Consider the following 13,924-nt stretch of genomic DNA (forward strand, 5'->3'; position numbering starts at 1 on the left):
TTCACGCATGAATACTGAGAAGGTTCTGTGTTTTGATTCTGCAACTGTTCTTTTTGTTGCATGTTACATATAATCTGAAATGGCCACAAGATAAAAAGAGTCAACTTTTAGAAAAGCCACCTGGGCGTTTTGACCATACTGTCTCTAGTCACAACTAAAGATAAAGACATCACTGCGTTCACCTAGTATACTTTTGGACCGCAAGAAAATTTTACACAACATTTTTCAGGAAAAAAAAGTACATCTTATGGTCCGAAAAATTTCAAGATTCTCCAAGGATCAGGTTTGGCGGATTTGGGAGATTGTACTGTAGCATTTTGTGTGTGGAAGAGCGTTGACGTTTTATAAAATACTTTCACTACTTATGCCGTTTTGCAAACCACTAACAATATTTATGCTTTAAAGGAAGGGGGAAATGATGTGGGTATTTTCTTCAAAAACCAGACATTCAGACATCTAAAAGCTGTTTTATGTCTCATCATTAATATTGGAGTGTACCGCTATTTAGAAATGCTCTCGATCTGTTTATCCAAGGTTTTTTCCTTACGCAACCGATACGATTTTCCTACCTGTAGTTATAATTGTCGGCATGTTTCATGGGAGCATCAGCCAACAGATGTTTAGTCTGCACCTACAGAATATGACGTCATGAATCCCCAGGTGTCATCTACACACCATGAAATAGCAGGAATTACGGTCACCGAGTCTGACTTGCGGTACAGAGCTGACCTATTTGGATCTCTGTAGTTTCAGAACTGAGACAGGTGTGAAAACATTTCTTTACTAGTAGGTTATCGGTCTTATCTGCATTTCCAGGACATCGCTATCTGAGGATTATTAGTGGAGTAAGTGTCAGAACTACCGTTGTATGAATAGATAATTTTTATTACTAAATAGTTTGTTTATTTAAAGAAAGGCAACTTAAGTTATAGTGAAAAATACTTATCGAGGAATACCATCACTTATAAAGGTAAGTTGTCAACTACTTTCTTACAGACAACGTATTTTCTTGCTGTATATATTAGTACAACTAATAATATCCAAGTATTTTCATGGCTGGTTTCCTCATTTCTCTTTACAATACTGTATCGTATTTTGAAGTTTTTGAACTATAGTCACATTCTTTACACGATGTACATATGAATCAAATGATTTATTTTGTTCTTAGTAAAAATTTCGGCTTTCTAAAATTATTAGCGAATGAACTCGTCGAAATTTAAACGCATTACTTTCTATTTTAGAATCGTACCTCTCAAATTACGTTTCACAGATAAGAGAAAAATTATTTTTTAAAATGATAATAAAAATTATTTTTTTTCAATGAATACTCGAGGATATGTGAAGAATTTTGTTATTTTTTCTCCATCGCTAAAACAGAATTTAAGTTGCTTATTGTCCGCTGTTGCCAATTGCCATTAAGATTCTGATGAGATTTGTCATTCTTTTAATAAGATCGATCATATTTGGGTGGGGGGTAAGAAATTCCCACGCCATATGGCTGGAGCCTGGACAATACCACAAATAAGCGAATTATAAACAAAGATTTGAAATCCTGCTGTTCTTACTACAAAAATACGAAATAGTTTATAGGATCCAGTCACAGCCATCTCTCTCTCTCTCTCTGTCTCTCTCTCTCTCTCTCTCTCTCTCTCTCTCTCTCTCTCTCTCAGGGTAACTCGGGAATTTTTTTTGGCTGGTGCAGCATAAACCTCAGGCTTCCTTGCATCATATGGCTAATAATAATAATAAATAATGATATTCTCTGCTTTTCGTAACATTCATAAAGTACACCTTCTGCTAATTTTACACTACAGCACTGGTCACAGCTGTGTACTCCTATTTTCTCAAGGCATAACGGGAGTATTGTTTTAATTTTTTTTTTTCATTTATATTAGCTGTTTCTATAGTAACATTTGTTCCCCCCACACTAAACATTCCGAGCCCTTAAACTTATTCTGACTATCATTGGCTAACTGCCCTCTTTCTGGTCCTAGTTTCAAATCAAGAATAACAAAATTTTCGCGGAATGAAAGTTATGATTTACAGGGGGAGTGCAAACCCGCCTCGCTCGTTTCGCTCCGTCTTAGTTGTTTTACAAAAAAATGCGTTTGAATAACAAAATAAAACAAAAGCACCGTACCTACCATCTGCGTGCCAGGAATAGATACAAATCATTTCGTTCACGCTACAAGTTAAGAGATAGATGAGATCGATGGACACTGCCCATCGTGGACTGATGTTATTAGTGGAGTCCCTCAGGGTGCAGTGTTGGGTCCATTATTGTTTTCTGTATTTATAAATAATATTCATGATGGTATATCAAGCTTAATGTCGAAATTTGCAGACGATACAAAGGTTGGCATTGTTGTTAAGGACACTACTGACGCTATGCTGCTGCAACAGGATCTGGAAAGGTTGAGCAGATGGGCTGAGAGGTGGCAAATGAAGTTTAACATTGACAAATGTAAAGTACTACATATGGGAAACAGTAACCCCAGAGCAACGTATACCAGGCTAGCCGGGTGGGTAAAGTGCCTGCCTGGCAACCTAAAGGTCGCGGGTTCGAATCCCGCCTCGGGCTTGGATCAAAGTACGGCAAAAACTTTGGGAGGTGCATTATGGCTACAGAAGCCGATGCGCCAACAACTACAAAAAAAAAAAAAGAGAGCAAAGCATCAACTCTGTGGTACAGAATGAAAAGGACCTGGGGGTAATTGTGCAGGCAGATATGAAGTTCTCTGAGCAGTGCAGACGGGCTGCAAGACTAGCTCATGGTGTCTTGTCAATGATATACAGGAATTTTTCTAGCAGGAATAAGGAGGTGATTATTCCCTTGTATAAGGCAATGGTCAGGCCACACCTTGAGTACTGTATACAGGTCTGGAGGCCTCATTTCAAGAAGGATATAGAGCTGCTGGAACAAGTACAGAGAAGGGCAACAAGATTAGTGAATGGAACAAAGGGTTGCTCTTAAGAAGAAAGGCTTAAGTTTTGCAAATTATAGTGTCTAGAGACTAGGCACCGGCGAGGTAATCTGATAGAGGTGTATAAAGCCTTGAATGGTTTGAGCATGCTCAATGCTGATGGGATTCTTCCCCTTGCTCAGAATAATCACCTGAGAGGGCATAAATTCAAATTGAGGAAAGACAGATGTAGGATAGATGTGCGGAAATTTGCGTTTAGCCAGCGGGTAGTTGGTTGGTGGAACAGACTTCCATCCCTTGTTGTGAAAGTTGATAGCCGAAATAAGTTTAAGGCTCAGCTGGACAGGTATTTGGAACGAACGGAGGGATGAAATGGGAGAGTTTTTTTTTTTTTTTGGCTGATGTTGCATAAGCTTGCTTTCTTGCATCATATGCCTCTACTAATGCTAATCTGTGCCGTTCCAAATCTGAAATTTAGTAGGCACTGTCACCGTCTGGGTTTTTTTTTTTTCTCGTATTTTGTGCTTGGACCATTGGTCATCGCTCTTAGAATTGTTTCGCAATGAATATCGTGCGGTGCATCAACGTTTCTGAACAATTATTTTCTTCTTATACCATTGTCAGCAGTACTGGGAGAGCCATTTTCTGTTTAAGCATGATAGTGTATCGAGCTTAAACAGAAAATCTTGATAGTGCATCATGGCTCACATCTGTTGAGTATGGGCTTGGCACACCAAGGGTCGTGAGCTGGATATCATCATTCTTCTTTTTTTTAACCCCCCCCCCTCTCTCTCCCTCTCTCTCTCTCTCAGGGTAATTTAGATTTTTTTTTTTTTTCCGCTGGTGCAGCATAAGCCTCAAGTTTCCTTGCACCATATGCTAATAATAATAATAATAATAATGTCATACTACATAGCCTGTAAGTGGATCTGCCTAAACTCGACCTTAGCCCCGCTGAACAATACCTTTGGCATGAAATGGAACGTCAGCTTATGAACATGCCCACAGTGGGTATTAGATCTGACCGCTGTGCTGAATATTGTATCAATAAAGGATTCTTTGAAATATGTAGGTGTCCGAAAATAAAGTAATACACTACTAGGGGACTTCTCCCCCTGCTCGCTTTTCTATGTAAAATGTAGAGGTATGACAGAGTAAGTAAAATCTTTTCTACGTAAAAGACACACCTGTCGAAACGCACTGATCGATATCTGTTCAGAAAATGACATATAAGTATTTGCCTGTGCATTTGTAGTGATTGTAATTATTTACCTGCGTTTACATAGGTCACTTAGCAAAAGACCTTTTGCTTCGGGTTCCATAATGCATGAGGAATATTGTTGCATCCGAAAGAGCAGGACTAAAATATTTATAAACTATACAAATATTTACAAAATACTAAACTATTTACAATCATACCTCTACTATATCGGGACGATGGGTTCCTTCATCAGCTGACATTAATATACAAAAAACGTTACAATGGAACATCAAATGATGCCGGGCGTGGTCATGCATTAGACATTGAAGCACGTGCACGAGTTTGGTGAACGTTATGGAGCTATTGGAGTCTTACAATGCGTCCTACGTACGCGCGCTACATTATCAACAGCAAGTATCTGATTCTGCCCAGTAACCCATTTGTATGCCTTCCATTTAACGGGTTTTTTTTGTATATTAATGTCAGCTGATGAAGGGACCCATCGTCCCGATATAGTGGAGATGATTGTAAATAGTTTAGTATTTTGTAAATATATGTATAGGTTTGTTATTATTTGTATAATATAATATTATACTAATATAACACACTGTTCGAAATCTAATCAGAAAATGATCTATGTAATTATTTACCTGTGCATTTGTAGTGACATAACTGACCCGCCCTCTTCCCCCATTGGCTCGAATAAATATCACTAGGAGGAAAACTTTTTTAATGTATAGAAGGATATTACTTTTGTCAATGTACCGTATATACAAATGTTTCTCACTTCTGGAAGCCAAACCGTATAGAAGAGAGTATCAACGCATGAAATTATTTCTTTTTCAACACTCGATGCCTGCCCCAATTCCGTGTATTAAACGCGTTAGCATATATGCCTATTATCTTCTGCATGTCCGTTCGTCTGTCTGTCCACATATAATAACTAGTCTCCTAATAGATGGATTTTCATAAAATTTTAAATTTGACCCCTTTTAGAAAAACTTGTGTATATATATATATATATATATATATACACACTATCATTGAATTATATTAAATATTAACATAAATTAAATTATAATAAAGTGAATAAATAAATAATTAGGCGTTCATTAGAGGCAGTGACATGCAATTCCTCCATATGAAGCTGAAATACATCCAATATTTTAAATAAAATAAAATAAACCATAAGCCAGTAGTACGGCAAAAACGTAGAGCGAAAATTAACATAAAAATAACCCAAATAAACAAACGAACGAAAAAAAGAATAGACATAATAGTAGCCCGATAACCCTTGTATAATTTCGAGTTTTAAATCCGATTAATAAAAACTATACAAATTTTAGGATAATGCCAATTATATAATAATTTAGCGGTACTAATAATTACTGTTCTCAAATACTTCTCTTGTCATCATACAAAATACAGTGTTTCTTTCTTGAAATATGTAAACCATGTGTGTATAAAGTGTATCTACCGAACATTTTCTGCAGATAGCAGATTCTGGTGGATGGCATTATATATGCACGAAATCCAAAATCTGTACTCGTAGGTGTCGTCAGCTATATCTATGAACACAAACAAAAAATCTGAATCATAATCATATTTATTACATACTTAGGAATCAGTTTATTAATGTACAGCACTATACTGATGTGAATAGTGACATTTTTAATTGGCAAATAATACACGTTGTTTATTTCTTCATTTTCGTACAATCAAGCTCTGATGGAGACTTCTTACTGGCAGCCAGATTCGCAGGTTTTCTTTAGATGTGCAATGAGCAGATGTCTTGATATAATGTTGACTTAATGTCATGAAACAGGTGCCAAAGAATCGTTCTATCCAGCAGATATTTTATAGTGTTTAAAGCTTCAGACGGTGTCCTGTACGTGAGGAAAAAACCGGAGCAATCCCGGAGGAAAACCTCACTGCCGCAGTGCATGGCCAAATGACTAAATAAACAAAACAAAACAAAAATGAAAAAGTTATACTGTATCGGTAGGTTGTGTCCTGTGGTCGGTTTTCCTGTTTGCGGGATGAAAAACCCGAGTTACCGGGAGAAAAAACCCTGCACTTCCGTCCGAGACCGACAAACTCGGCCACCGTTTGAAAAGTCCTTTAAAAGTTTCTGCCGTCACTGACAGTAGAGAAACTAGAATTTTTCAAACGGGGGGAAAGTGGTGTAACCACTAAGCTATCACGGAGAGTGAGTCCCGATGAAATGCAATGAAAAAAATTTTTACATATAATCAGTCCGAAATGTATTTTCACATGGCATGTTAAAAACTGTTCTAAAAACTTAAGTTAACGTCACTAGGAGCAATATTTTACTTCATTAGCAAAACTTGAATGTATTCACCATTCAAGTAGTTCGTAGTTGTCTTGCGTCTATTGAACCCTGAAAAACTTAACAAATTTTGATATTAAACTTAGTTGAATAACTTAAATTTAAAAATGGCTAAACTTGATTAAAATTAAAATTTATTTAAAAATGGCTAAACTTGATTAAAATTAAAATTATTTAAAAAAGGCTAAAATGGATCACTTCGGTTAAAGATCCCATCAATATCTTAATAGGAATTTTTTAACCGAGGTGATTCTATTTATCCGTATTTCTCAGTTAATGTGCACTCTGTTCTCAAAAGTATTCGGACATCATTTGTCAAGAGAACGGGTCTGCATTCAGGAAATGAATGACATAAATTTAATGACTGCCGTAATCTAGTAAAGTAGAACTTCTAATTTCTTCCAATTTATGGAAGTAGTATGAGCATATCTCGCTTTAATTCCTTCGAAAGAGGAAGGGATGTCGTTGCCCCTTTCTTCATCTTCGGTATGCTTACTGCAGGTGAAAAACTATGTCGTATGTAAATCTCCTATATGTAATGCTCATACATCTGATTATGTAGTATTTTTCCAGAACGTTATATGGTTTTTAAATAAATAGATTAAAATAGTACGCAGCGATGGATGATGCGGCTTCCGATAAACAAACATGTTTAAAAATTCTACACAACAACTCACGTTGACTGTTACTGAAATCTGTGATGCTTCCTTGGCACTTTTACAGCTGCTTCTACTCTGTATCCGATGAGATGGACTTGCTTCAGTAGCACGAAGGACGCGTCCGAATACTTTGGAGAGTAATATACATTTAAGGTAGAATAAAACTTTCTATAACTTAAAACAATGAACTGAAAAAAAATCTTATCCTAATATACAAACCAGGTAATTTGACCTCCCCACCCGCCCCACCATGGGTAGGTATGAACACGTTAAGTGTCCAACACCTCCGTTACTAAATAAAGCAAGGACAATGGTATTTATATGCCCACAACAATATTTGAACTACAATATGACTTCCAGACTTCATTGTTATCTGGAATTTGTAATTTCAGGAAATGTAACAACCAGCCTTTGTCACTGTGTTGTTTCATTCTTGTTTTCTGAAATTGTTTTCGCGTTATTCGAAAAAAATGGGGCGTGTGCGGAGCATGCGCGGTAGATGGTTTTATGTGAAACATCCTTGGCATGGAAGGATGATTAGATAACGTTGATTCGATAGAGTAAGTAGTGGACTCACACCCGCTACTTACTCTACCGAATCAGCGTTGCAATCATATAAGTATGATTGCAACAATACAAGTTACGATAATTCGCATCTGGCGGAAGCTGTCGATGACGTCACCTCCTCGTAGCAATTTTCGTGACCGATCAGATTGATTCGGTTGAGGTGCCCCCAAGGACGTTTCATATCAAAAAAAAGTTTTGAGTTTGCGAATAGTAGTAATGGATTCATGTGATGCAAGAAAGTAAAGCAAGCGTACGAGCTTATGAAGCATCAGACAAAAAAAAAATTCACACATCCATTCCCTCTAAAGGTTTGCTAGTTCTGCCTTAATTTTTATTTAAACTATCAAGTTCCACAACAACAGATGGAAGTTTGTTCCAGCAATTAACTGGCTGGCTAAAGGCAAATTTCCACACATCTATTCTACAACTGTCTTTCCTCAATTTGAATTTATGCCCCCTCAGGTTCGTAATCTGAGCAAGAGGAAGAATCCCATCACAATTGAGCCTGCTCAACCCATTCAAGACCTTATACACCTCAATCAGATCATCTCGCAGGTGCCTAGTCTCCAACGCTGCAAATTGCAGACCTTAAGCTTTTCTTGGTAAAACAACCCTTCGATCCCCTCACCAATCTTGTTGCCCTTCTCTGTATTCGCTCAAGTAACTGCACATCCTTCCTAAAATGAGGCCTCCAGTCCTATCCTCAAGGCGTGGCCTGACATTTGCCTTATACAAAGGGATAATCACCTCCTTTTCCCTACTAGCAAAATCCCTTAACCTAACCTAATACTCGTATAAATTTATAGATTATTAAATTGCTAATTTTGTTGTAACAACTTTCTAAGTTTTTAATAGTTCAGATTTCACATGGAAATTTTCTTAAAAATGTACATTTTAAATAATATTTTTACGTTAATAAAGAAGGGGGTCTTCGGTGGTCTTTGCATAGGGGCGCAGAAATTCGATTACGCCACTGGCTCTGAGCATCTGTATAGATTGGATTGTGGGAAGAGCATGGGCTCTGAACATGAATTTATAGGCAGAAATCTGAGTTCTGAGTGTAGATGGTGCCATTGACATATGAACCAAAAGTCAGGGATTTAATTTTAACAAGTATATAGACATACTGCTAGTGATTTATTATAGAAGAGGGCGGTGTTTGTGAGTTGCCAATATCAGTATTCACTAGAGAAGAAGACGGTTTCAAGAGATGTAGCAGAGGTCTATATTTCGGCGGAATGTAGTGGTAGAGCAAACGATGGTTTGGAGGTAGGTTTATTATTTTTTCATTAGTTAAGTGAAGATGTTGTTAAACAATCCAGTGGAGTCTGTCCTCTGTGGCAGCTTCGAACCCAGACACTCGTTTGAAGTGGTTAGAAGCTCGTCGAAGACAGCAGAAATTGCTGAAGTCCACTTCAATCGAAGGTATTATTATCCAATCTAAGGCTGATTTAGTAGGGGTCCCTTGATTATTCCAGGTTTTTACGGGTAATAATCGTAGAAGCTCTTTTTATAATAACAGAGAGATATTGTGGATGGTTTAGGAATTAAATAGATATCACATGTACTGATGCAGCCAGTGGCAGAAAATAAAAGCGTACTGGATAATTATAAATTATCAAGGAACACAGAAGAATACAATAAGTTTAAATCAGTCTGCAATCAAGTCACAAAGGAGGTTAGGCAGGCTAAGACAAATTACGAAAAGCTTCTGGTAATAACTGCAAAGAAAAGTAGCAATTGTAGAAGCTAAAAATAAATAAAACACTCATGGCTTTTGGATCCTACCATCAGACTGGAGATGTGTAAATGTTTCTTCTACTCACAAAGGGAGATCAAACTGCGAATTGAGTAACTATACGCCTGCAAGGATAACTTCTGTTCGTGGACGAATGGAGTCTATAGTTAAAGTAAATGCAGGACCATTTTAACAGGAATGCAGTTGTACGGTAATCGCAACACGGATTTATTAATTGGCGATCTTGTCTAAATAAATTGCTCAGTTAAGTTGACATAATCACGAAATAACTGGATGCAGAAAATAATTTTGACATCATATACTTAGATTTCAGTAAAGCTTGACATCCCGCACATAAAAGACTGCTGTCCAAATTGGAGCAGTGTGACACTGGGGGAAAGTTACTGCTGTGGATAAAGGAATGGTTGAATGGTAGGAGGCGGATAATGGTTATTAATGGCCACTGCTCATTATGGACGGACATTATTAGTGGAGTCCCTCGGTTACTGCTAGATTCCTTACTGTTTTCAATATTTAATAACGCTACTGATGAAGGGACATCAACATGGCACTGATTTGAATAGTAGTGATCCCAGAATAGCACATCAATTGGACAGTACCACACTCATGGTAATGGAGGTAAAAAAAACCCTAGGGGTATCAAATAAAATATCCGCATGGGTAATTCCTTGGCAGGAATCAAGAAGATAATTATTCTATTATTTTAGGCAATGGTTAGACTGCATTTTTAGTGCTGCATACAAGTCTGGAAGCGTCATTTTAAGATGGATGTGGATCTACTGGAAGTTTGGAACAGGTTCAAAAATGAATAGCAACAAAATTAGTCAGGTGAATAAGCGGATACTCTTACCAAGAAAGACTTGAGTTCTGTAAACTGCAATGTCTGGAAACAATGCACTTTCGCGGAGACCTGATTAAAGTTGTTGGCGTTGTAGGACTTTCTGCGAATCTGCATCGTGTCTATAAATCTGAAATTATGTCTATAAATTGAGCGTGTTCTGTAGTCTATTTGCCTGTTTGCTGGAATAAAACCCGAGTTTCTAAGAGAAAAAAAAAACATTCCATTATCGCCTGATATTGACTAACTTAGCCACGTTGTGAAGCGACTCATAAATTCCTCTCATCATTGACGGGATTCGAACTCAGGTCTTTTCCAACCAGTGTAGGGAAGGAAGGCGATTAATCAACTGTGCTACCGCGATTGATTCTGATTGAAGTGTGCAAGGCTTTAAATGGATTGAGTAAACAAATGCTGTGACAACCGTATTCTTTCTGGGATGACACATCCGGGAGCTGAATACCCTAATATATGCAGATGACCTAAAAATACTCACGCCAATTAAGGCAAACTAAGACTCTCACCAAATCTCCGAAGAGCTAACATCCATTCTCTCAGCAATAGCTACCTACCTCAAGCAATTTGGTCTACGAATCAATCCAAAGAAATCAGAAACCATGGTTTTCTCGTTAAAACAAAACCCAACAAAAGTCTATCCAACCCTCAATGGAGCTTCTATCCCGCTTGTTCAAAGTCACACTGACCTTGGGATCAGATTCGACCGAAAGCTTCTGTTCAGCCAACATATAGACATGCTTCTTGCAAAAGCCGCTAGACTAAGATGGTTATGCACGCAGCATCTTCAACATGCGACAGACAAATCCCTCTTCGTCAGATACATTTCAACAATTGCTTATCCCCATCTTCTCTATGCAGCAGAGATCTGGCCATCTCCCTCTACCACCAAACCAGAGTTTTCCTCCGAGAATTGGCTCCTGAAATGGGCTTGCCACAAGCTCAACCTACCTCTCTAGCTCCGAACCACCACTATGGCCAACACACTTGACATCCCAAGACTCACGTGGCTAATTGATTAAAGAAGAATCGTCAAATTCATGACTGGTCCATCTCATCTTCCTCCCTCTGGGATAACTGTGCATGGAAGATCCCAGTGGTGCATCTGCGAGCAAATCCACAGCTATTCCCTCCTCAAACCCGCCTTCACCTATCGGACCTGTTCCTTTCTCAGCAAATGTTATCACGCGTCTAAGATCTAGATGTCGATTTCAACAAGTTTAGTCAGGATCAACGTTATAGAAAACGATTACTCCGTAGTGGGTGGCCAAGGCCACCAATATTATAACCTGAGTCCCGATCAATGTATTCTCTTACTTTGTATATAATTACGCTATTCGATGTACAGTATATACTTATGGTATGTATTTTGTGACTAATGTTCTGTGCACTCACTTAATCTTTAGAATACCCATCTTAATGTTTAGTATACGCATAATTGCATGAAAATTAAAGAAATGAGAGTTAAAGTAAAGAATGATATTACGCATAGGGGTTTAAGGAGAAAATTAATAAGTTACGCGATCAAAAAGCGTGAATGGTAGAGTGAAAAAGGGAGAAGCAATATTCTAATTTTTAATTTCTATTTTGCATATTCCATTACATTGGTAACAAAATTTTATTCTCATTTTCATTTATTTTTATACTCTTTACCCATTGGCTTGTGGTTTACTTCAGAAATGAAGACACGCTGTTGCTATTGTTCTTGCAATTCCGTCCGTTGGCACCTGATGAGAGGCCGATTTTGTAAGTTGTGTGCCAACGTTCTCATTCGATCAAATTTCATGCAATTGTGTGTTAGTTATCTTTACTCTCTATCTCTCTTACTTTCTCATTTTGTCACTTTCTTTAACTTTATTATTTTTCCCCTCTCCTCTTATTGTCCCTGCTCTGCTTAGGTTTAGCATTTTCTGCCTTAGATTGCACTAGACTACTTCCCCATTTTTCTACTTTCTTACTTCTACATTCACTTTCTTTTTTATTCTGTTAATATATTTTTCCTTCCCCCTCTATATTTCTTTCTTTCTTTATGCAGAATAAAGGTTTTATACCATCTCTATTGGTGGGATGTTTGTATATCCCCCCCTTCCCCACTTTTACTAGGAGTGGTCTAAAAGTTCTGAGGACGGATATAAAACACATAGTTACAAAATTCTATATATATATATTTTATTTTTTAATAATTCTTCTTGAAATTCAATACAATTATTGTATTTAATCTGCAAAGAATCTAATCCCTCAAAGAAAAATTCTGTAGGTCGGGCATCAAACCAGGCTACTACAGCTGTTTTTAGTTCATCATCTTCATCATGAGTTCTACAAAGATGAGACTTGAGGTTTTTGATCAAATAATAGTTCTTGGGGTCAGATCTGGACGTCTTGCGGAGGTTTGACTGTTTAAATCCAAATTCATGGATTTTACCTTGTGCAATTTGGATTTTGTGCATGAATGCAATGTCATGGTGGAGCAAACGATGACCCAAATTTCCTCGACTTTTTTTAAAAATATAATTGCAGATTTTAATTTTAGCATAAGACTGGCATAATATTCCCCTGTAATTGTGGTTTTAGGTGCAAGGTTAACAACAATCCATTTTGTGTCCCAGGAAATTGAGTCCAATACTTTTCCAGCTGATGGTTAAGTTCGAAACTTTTTTCGGGGTTGGAGGTCTCTTGTGCTTCCGCTACATGCTTTCTAATTGGGATTTAGGATCACAATCATGTAGCTAAGTTTTATCACCAAACGTAATAAAAATCTATCTGGATTGGCTGGAATTAATTTTAAATTATCTTCTGATCACACTACCCTCAGATGTTTGTCACGAGTGAAAAGATTTCTAAGAATCCGTCTTGTACAAACCTTGGACATTCCCAAATGCCCATGTATTATTTGTAAAATGCATCCATGCAGAATGGAATTTACATGCTTAAGTGCTTTATTTTTTAAACCAAAAGAAGGAAGACATCTTCCTTTTTTAGCCTTGATGACCGAGAAAACTTCAGACTTATAGTTGAAGTTATCAATGAGTCTGTACTTGGAAAAGTACTTAACATTTTAACTAATAATATTATCTCTGATTTATTCTCAGCCATGCTGGAAACCATTTAAAAGTTTTACTAATTCTAAACAGTTGTCAATTCAAAACGGAAGAAAATAAAGTAAGAATTCTGGCAGGTTGAAAATTCCTTACACTAAATGTGGAAGATTTCACTGAATTTCGATTTGCTTACCAAATCGGAATTCATTAATAAGGGAAAATAATTCATTGGAATTAGCTCAGCAAACTTTTCTCAGCTGATGTTAAGATTAAGAAAACGAATAGCGCAGCGATGTACTTTCAGTAAACTGCATAGGACGCAAACGAAGTTATTTTAAAGTGAAATTTCGATAATGAAATATTTTTATGATGCCATGAATGCAAAGAAGAAAAAAAATACTTCGCAGTCGGTGAATGGAACCTGTACCCAATGGGTTAAACATAGGTATACCAGCTATAGACCACAATGAATAACAAACTGTAGTTCTCATACTAGACATAATACAAATCCAACTCTAATATACGCTTGCCAATCGGTAAAAAATATATTTATAGGCATTACCGAAAAAAATT

General features: G+C 37.1%; 1 protein-coding gene across 1 annotated transcript in view; it reads left to right on the forward strand.

Annotated features, from left to right (window-relative positions):
- Window positions 1-909: 909 nt before the first annotated feature.
- Window positions 910-13,924, forward strand: part of LOC150091659 (ras and EF-hand domain-containing protein-like) — a 215,918-nt gene continuing 202,903 nt past the window's right edge. Inside the window, exon 1 of the mRNA XM_090369154.1 lies at window positions 910-970. The gene's annotated coding sequence lies outside the window, so the exon portion shown is untranslated. The remainder of the gene's footprint in view (window positions 971-13,924) is intronic.

This window comes from Mastigoproctus giganteus, chromosome 1 (assembly GCF_048544385.1).
Source record: "Mastigoproctus giganteus isolate SK-2022 chromosome 1, ASM4854438v1, whole genome shotgun sequence".
Lineage (NCBI taxonomy): Eukaryota > Metazoa > Arthropoda > Arachnida > Uropygi > Thelyphonidae > Mastigoproctus > Mastigoproctus giganteus.